We start from the raw sequence: 7,389 nt of genomic DNA, 5'->3' as shown, positions 1-7,389 counted from the left end.
GTCAACACAATGCAAAGATCTTGACAATAAGAAGTGACAACGGCACCGAGTTCAAGAACTACACCTTGGATGAGTTTCTTAGTGATGAGGGAATCAAGCATCAATATTCTGCACCCTACACCCCTCAACAAAACGGTGTTGCAGAGAGGATGAACCGGACGTTGATGGACGCGGCAAGGACCATGATGGCGGAGTTCAAGTCTCCGTATAACTTTTGGGCCGAAGCCATCAACACCGCGTGTCATGCATCCAATCAGCTCTACCTCCACAAGGGCTTGAACAAGACTCGATACGAGATACTCACCGGTAACAAGCCCAACCTCAAGTACTTTCGGGTATTTGGGTGTAAGTGTTTCATTCTCAAGAAAGGTGTTCGGTTGTCTAAATTTGAGGCTAGAGCTTATGAGGGCATATTTGTTGGCTATTCTACAAACTCTCATGCTTACCGTGTCCACAATAAATCCACGGGAGTTATTGAGGAGACGTGTAACGTGGAGTTTAATGAGAATAACGGCTCCCAAGTGGAGCAAAGTGGTACTTGTGATGTAGGTGATGAAATTCCTCCCCAAGCCATAAGAAGAATGGATGTTGGCTTTATCCTACCCATTGAGGAACCCCTTTTGGTCGAGGGAGAAGGACCAAGCTCCACTCAAGTGGAGCCATCACCAACCCAAGGCCCACACGCTTCCGAGGTTCAACATGAAGGCCCTCATCTTCAAGAACATGACCAAGGGCATGATCACGCTCAAGACGGTGTTGACACATCAAGTGATGCCCAAGGTCAAGTTCTCTCTTCTGAGCAAGTTCAAGAACAAGAACAAGCCCAAGACGATGCTCAGGATGATGAAGTGACCACTCCTCGTCTCTCCCCCAAGGAGGAATTAGAGCGCCGTGCCGCCAAGGTTGCTTCCAATCTCTCCACCAAGGCTCATCTCATGACGAATGTGCTTGGAAGCTTAAGAAAGGGGGTAAGCACTCGTAGACAATTAGCAAATTATTGTGAGCATCACGCGTTTGTCTCTTGTGTGGAACCCCATAAGGTCTATGAAGCGCTAGAAGATCCGGATTGGCTCAATGCCATGCATGAATAACTCAACAACTTCGAGCGCAACAAAGTGTGGAGATTGGTGCAAAGACCAACCGGGAATCACAATGTCATAGGAACCAAGTGGATATTTAAGAACAAGCAAGATGCCCATGGGATTATCATTCGCAACAAGGCTCGTTTGGTAGCACAAGGCTACTCCCAAGTCGAGGGTATCGACTATGGTGAAACCTTTGCTCCCATTGCTCGTCTTGAATCCATTCGCATGTTGATTGCATATGCTTCTCATCATAACTTTAAGTTACAACAAATGGATGTGAAGAGTGATTTTTTAATGGTCCTATTAATGAATTGGTTTACGTCAAGCAACCCCCCGGGTTCGAGGATCCCTACTTTCCCGATCATGTGTATCAACTCGATAAGGCACTCTATGGCCTTAAACAAGCCCCACGTGTGTGGTATGACCACATTACCGAGTTGTTACAAGACCGTGGTTTTGAAGTTGGGCTAATCGACCCCACTCTTTTTACTAAGAAGGTCAAAGGGGAGTTGTTTGTGTGCCAATTATATGTTGATGATATTATCTTTGGTTCTCCTAACAAAGCTTTCAATGAATAATTTGCCGCTCTCATGACCTCAAAGTTCGAGATGTCCTCCATGGGAGAGTTGAAGTTATTTCTAGGGTTCGAAGTGAAGCAAAGAAGAGAAGGAACCTTCATCAGTCAATCCAAATACACTCAATACATGCTCAAGAGATTCAAGCTAAGTGACGTCAAGTCGGCTTCCACTCCAATGCCCACCAAGTGCCAACTTGACTTAGATCCCAATGGTAAAGTGGTGGATCAAAAGGTATATCGTTCCATGATTGGATCCTTGCTTTACCTTTGTGCATCTAGACCGGACATCATGTTGAGTGTGGGAATTTGTGCACGGTTTCAAGCCGCACCTAAGGAAAGTCACTATGTGGCAGTCAAACGAATCTTTCGATATTTGGCTCATACCCCAAACTTTGGCTTATGGTACCCAAGAGGATCAAACTTCAAGCTTGTAGGGTACTCGAATTCCGATTGGGCGGGAGACAAAGTGGATAGGAAGTCCACTTCCGGAGGGTGCCAATTCCTTGGTTGCTCTTTGGTAAGTTGGTCTTCCAAAAAGCAAAGTTGTATGTCTCCTCGTCCACTGAGGCAGAGTATGTTGCCGCCGGTAGTTGTTGTGCACCACTCCTATGGATGAGGCAAACTTTAAAGGATTATGGTGTCACTTGTGACAAAGTGCCTCTTTGGTGTGGCAATGAAAGTGCATCAAGATCTCTCTCAACCCGGTGCAACACTTCAAGACGAAGCATATTGAGATTCGGTATCACTTCATCCGGGATCACATTAGGCGAGGAGAGATCAAGCTCAACTATGTCAACACTCATGACAACCTTGCAGATATTTTCACGAAGCCCTTGGACGAAGCAAGATTTCGCGAGTAAAGGCATGAGCTAAATATCATTGATTCAAGCAATGTGGCTTAAACCCTTGCACACCCCACCACGCTCACTTTGTTGTCTAGTTTAGGTGTAGGCATGGACATAGGGGGAGTGTTGTTCTCTCAATGAACTCTCCCTCCCCCATTATGCATAAATTGATCAAGTCTTTCACTTTAGCCATTGTTGATGGTACTTGTGCTTCAAAAACGAGTTTTGGTCATGGGCCCAAGGTTAAAATCTTCACGGCGCCATACCTTTTGACTCAAACATAGGTGGCCTCGGCCACCGCCCTCTTTTGAAGAGGTGTGTCTTGGTCGTTTGCTGGTGTGCTCTTTTTCCTGTCATTTTTGTCGTTCCGTCGAGCAAAAGCCTTGTTTGTTTGGTTGCCGTGGCGTGCTGGGCGGTACTACCGCTGGTGGTGCGCGGTACTACCGCTCGTAAGCGGTACTACCGCCCCCCAGCACGGTACTACCGCTGAGGGACGGGACCAGGGGGTTAAGTCGGGGCAGGGGGAGGTTTCTTCTCCCCCATACCCATTCACTTCGCCCCCTCTTTCCTCTTCCTCTCTCCAGCCTCCATTCGCCGCGGGAGGGCTCCGGCGGGCCTCCGTCTCCGGGGCGTCCCTCTCCATTTCCTTTGGTGGAGTCGATCCCCACCTCGTTCTCTTGCCATGGATGCCGGTATTGCCCCCGTTCCTTCTTTCCTTTTGTCTCATTTTCAGATCTTGTTTCTTAGGGGCAATGGTGGTTGCATCTCTAGATTTTTGGCTAAATCTAGGCTTGAGTTGGTTGGAGAAGGCAACTAGACTATCTCGATTAGAGTTTGGTAGGAATATTTTTGAATTTGGTAGGCCGGTAGTGCCGGATCTGACCACGGTAGTAGGAAACCGCTGTTTCTCTGCCTCGTGCAGTACGAAACTGCTGTTTCTTTGCCTCAAGCAGTACTACCGCTCTTGTTGGAGCGGTACTACCACTTGACCTCGAGCGGTACTACCGCTCTCTTTGGGGCGGTACTACCGCTTGAGGCGGTACTACCGCGGGCATGTTACGGTACTACCGCTGCATGTCAAATTCCATCATATTCCTGCTTTACCTTGATCATTTTTGTTGTGTTTGTTGGCTTATGCTCGTTCTTTCTGGTTGTTTTGCGTGTTCTTGTGTTTGGCTCCAGGTGATGACCATTCCGAGCAGCAAGGTCACCGTATCAACCCTGGGCGTGCTACATCAAAATGCTACCGCACCTTAGAGCCAGTCGGTGGTTCCTCGAGCACCCAACTGCCTCCAGCAAGTGCATCTGCAAGTGTTCCTCCACCTCCTCAGCAATCGAAGCGATCCGCCAACAAGACAAAGGGGAAGACTATGACTGAGATGACCAACAAGGATTTTTGGGAGAAGCGTCGCCGCAACCCCTATGCGGTGGACCAAGAACCCACTTTGGTCAACCGCCCATTCTGGAACCGCTTTCAGTTTGCCATCTACTTTGATGTGATCAAGGCCAAGAAGAATCTTTTTGTTGATGTTCGCTCAATTGACACTGATGTTATGGAGAAGGACCCGGAGTACTTTGGTGAAGCCCTTCAGATGTGCACTCAGCTGAACATTCTCAGGATCATGCAATTCAACAAGGATTTCGATGCGGATTTGGTGGCTCAATTCTATGCCACCGTCCATCTTGGGACGGATGTCGACATGACTCTGACATGGATGACCAATGGCAAGCTGCTTTCCGTCAAGTGGAAGGCTTTCATGGAGTTACTTGATGTGGTGGATCAAGGGCTTGAGACTCCTGTCGGTTTCCGCCCTCACCGCAATGCTATGTCCACCCACAAGCAAGCCCTTTGGCCCTACTGCACTGTGAAAGTTCACCCAGTAACTGAGAAGAAGACCTATGAGTTGTCTTTGTATCTGGACATTCTTCATCGCATCTTCCGTGAGACTCTCTTCCCTCGGATCGGGAATCTGGATATGCTCCACTCTTACCTCGTGGACATGCTCCTTTTCTGTCAGCATGAGAAGGAAGCAAGCACTGGAGAGAGCCTGGATATTTCTCATGTCATGTGGTCTAAACTTCTCTCTACCGTGTCTGAGCGCAAGTGCCCTATATATGGTCCATTCATCATGAGGCTCATTGAGAGGGCCTAGGCACAGACTTATCCCAGAGTGTTGCTAGAAACTGGAGACTTGGTTTCTCATGAGATCAAGCGTCTGAGGAAGAAGGACAATTGTACCACCCCAGCACCTCACACAGGGGGTCCGTCTGCTGCTGCCACAGGGGGTCAGTCTGCTGCTGCTGCCATGGGGGATCCATCTGCTGCTGCTGCTGCCATGGGGACCGAGGGTGGTTCTACTACTGATGATCATGAGGAGTACTTTGGGCCCTCTAGTACAGAACCGTCATGGGCATAGAAACTTAAACGCAAGATGAAGAAGCTTTTCTGCATGGAGTCTCATGGTCAGTACATGACTCATGTGGCGGAGAAGCATGCCAGGATGCGCCACAAGGAGCTCATGCGTCAGATGGGAGCAACAGTTGCCAGTGGGTCTGACGGTTAGATCACTGAAGAGGAGGAATGGATTCATCAACATTTCCCTTGGACCGACTCCGATGCCGAGCAGTTTTCGACCCACGATGAAGATGCAGAGATGTGATGTTCGAGATCTTCTTCTTCCCATCACCTGGAGTCATGGCATCACTCTTTGCCCTTTTTGGTGTCTCGCTGCCAAAGGGGGAGAGAGTGTAGGGATTTGTGTTGTTGCCGTGCTTTGAGTCGTCTTGTGGTTTCTTGTGTGTTCTCTCCATGTCTTTATTTGGTTTGGTTTGGTGCCTGTGAGACCTAAGTTCTAGACATATGGTGTGAGACATATGCTCCCTATCGCTACCTTATTACTTATGTCTATTCAGAATACTGTAGTTTATTATGAGATGCATGCTTGTCCTGTTTATTCTCTTCTCTCATATATCTTGTGCTTAGTATTGTTGGACTATAAAATATAGGGGGAGTGTTGATCCGAATGTGTTGGTCTTGCCCTATCTAGGTGCACACATTCTAGGGGAGCCCGTCTACATTTTGTAGTTCTTAGTTTTCTTTGTTTATTTCTTTTCCTTGCGCAAATCCCAAGTTGTCATCAATCCACCAAAAAGGGGGAGATTGTTACGACATATCTCTCTCAAGGTAGTTTTGGTGATTGATGACAACATGTTTGCGGACTAATCTTGTGCTTTGAATAATTCACAGATTCTCCCCTGGCACGAGACGCTTTCTTCCCCTCGGAGTGTATTTCAAGACGGTGTAGCTCTTTCGTTTCTTTCTCGGTGGACTAGTTGCGTAGAGGGCACCGTACTATCAAGAGGGGGTCCGCTGGGGTATTGCATGGGTGGAATCATCACGTACACATCAGCTTCTCACCCTCCGAGCTTTTCCATTCGATTGTAGAGTTCTCTCCTCTCTTCCTTGTCCTGACTGGGTCCAAGCGGTAGTACCGCGCAACCCAGCGGTAGTACCGCTGAGGAGCCACAAGCGGCAGTACCGCTCCACAGCGATAGTACCGCCCGTGGCTCCACAGCACTAGTACCGCTGGGGTGCCTGGCACCTCCACCTCGTCCTTAGCATCTTTGAAGAGATTCTCTCTCTCTCTTATGTGCCCCAGCGGTAGTACCGCACTGCCAGCGGTAGTACGGCTGAAGGGTCACAAGCGGCAGTATCGCTCCACGGCAGTAGTACCGCCCGTGACCCCGCTGCCGTAGTACCGCTGGGCTGTGTGGATCCTACCGCCTCGACTCGAGGGGTCTTTTTCTCATGTCGGGTTTTGCGGCACTAGTTGCGGTTGTAGAGGCGGTAGTACCGTTCCAGGAGCGGTAGTACCGCCCCTACCACCGCGGTAGTACCGCATTTGGGTCATTTCCCTACTAATCTCCTCTGCGTGGCAGTGCCGCTAGCTGGCGCGGCAGTACCGCTGTCCTGGCGGTAGTACCGCCCCCTCTTAGCGGTAGTACCGCCCTGTGCGGGGCTGGTTGGTGGGGGTAACGGTTGGATTGTTGCCCCCACTATAAAAGGGAGTCCCCTTCTTCTCTTTGACCTACCTCTTCCTCCCCCCAAGCTCCATTAAATGCTCCAAGCTCCATTTTCGCCCGATCTATCTCTCTATCCAATCAAACTTGTTGATTTGCTCGGGAGTGGTTGAGAAGGCCCCAATCTACACTTCCACTAAGGGATTTTCAATTCCCCCACTCATCCCTAGTGAATCTTGTTACTCTTTGGTGTTTGAGCACCCTGGACGATTGAGGTCACCACGGAGCCATAGTCCATTGTGGTGAAGCTTCGTGGTTTTGTTGGGATCCTCCGATTAAGTTGTGGAGATTGCCCCAACCTTGTTTGTAAAGGTTCGGTCGCCGCCTTCAAGGGCACCAATAGTGGAATCACGGCATCTCGCATTGTGTGAGGGCGTGAGGAGAATACGGTGGCCCTAGTGGCTTCTTGGGGAGCATCGTGCCTCCACACCGCTCCAACGGAGACGTACTTCCCCTCAAAGGGAAGGAACTTCGGTAACACATCCTCGTCTTCACTGGATCCACTCTTGGTTATCTCTTACCTTTACTTGTGCAAGCTGATTAGTGTTACTTCTCTTGCTTGCTTGTTTGCTTGTTGGTATTGCATCATATAGGTTGCTCACCTAGTTGCACATCTAGACAACCTACTTTGATGCAAAGTTTAATTTGATTAAGAAAAGTTAAAAATTGGTAGTTGCCTATTCACCCCCCCCCTCTAGTCAACCATATCGATCCTTTCAACATGGAAGAGGAAGGTTTATCCTACATCAATGGTGTGTAGGAGTGCGAGAGTTAAACAAAAGAAAAAAAATTCCATGATGAA

Source organism: Triticum aestivum, chromosome 6A (genome assembly GCF_018294505.1).
Source record: "Triticum aestivum cultivar Chinese Spring chromosome 6A, IWGSC CS RefSeq v2.1, whole genome shotgun sequence".
Classification (NCBI taxonomy): Eukaryota; Viridiplantae; Streptophyta; class Magnoliopsida; order Poales; family Poaceae; genus Triticum; species Triticum aestivum.
This window is presented reverse-complemented; position numbering follows the sequence as displayed.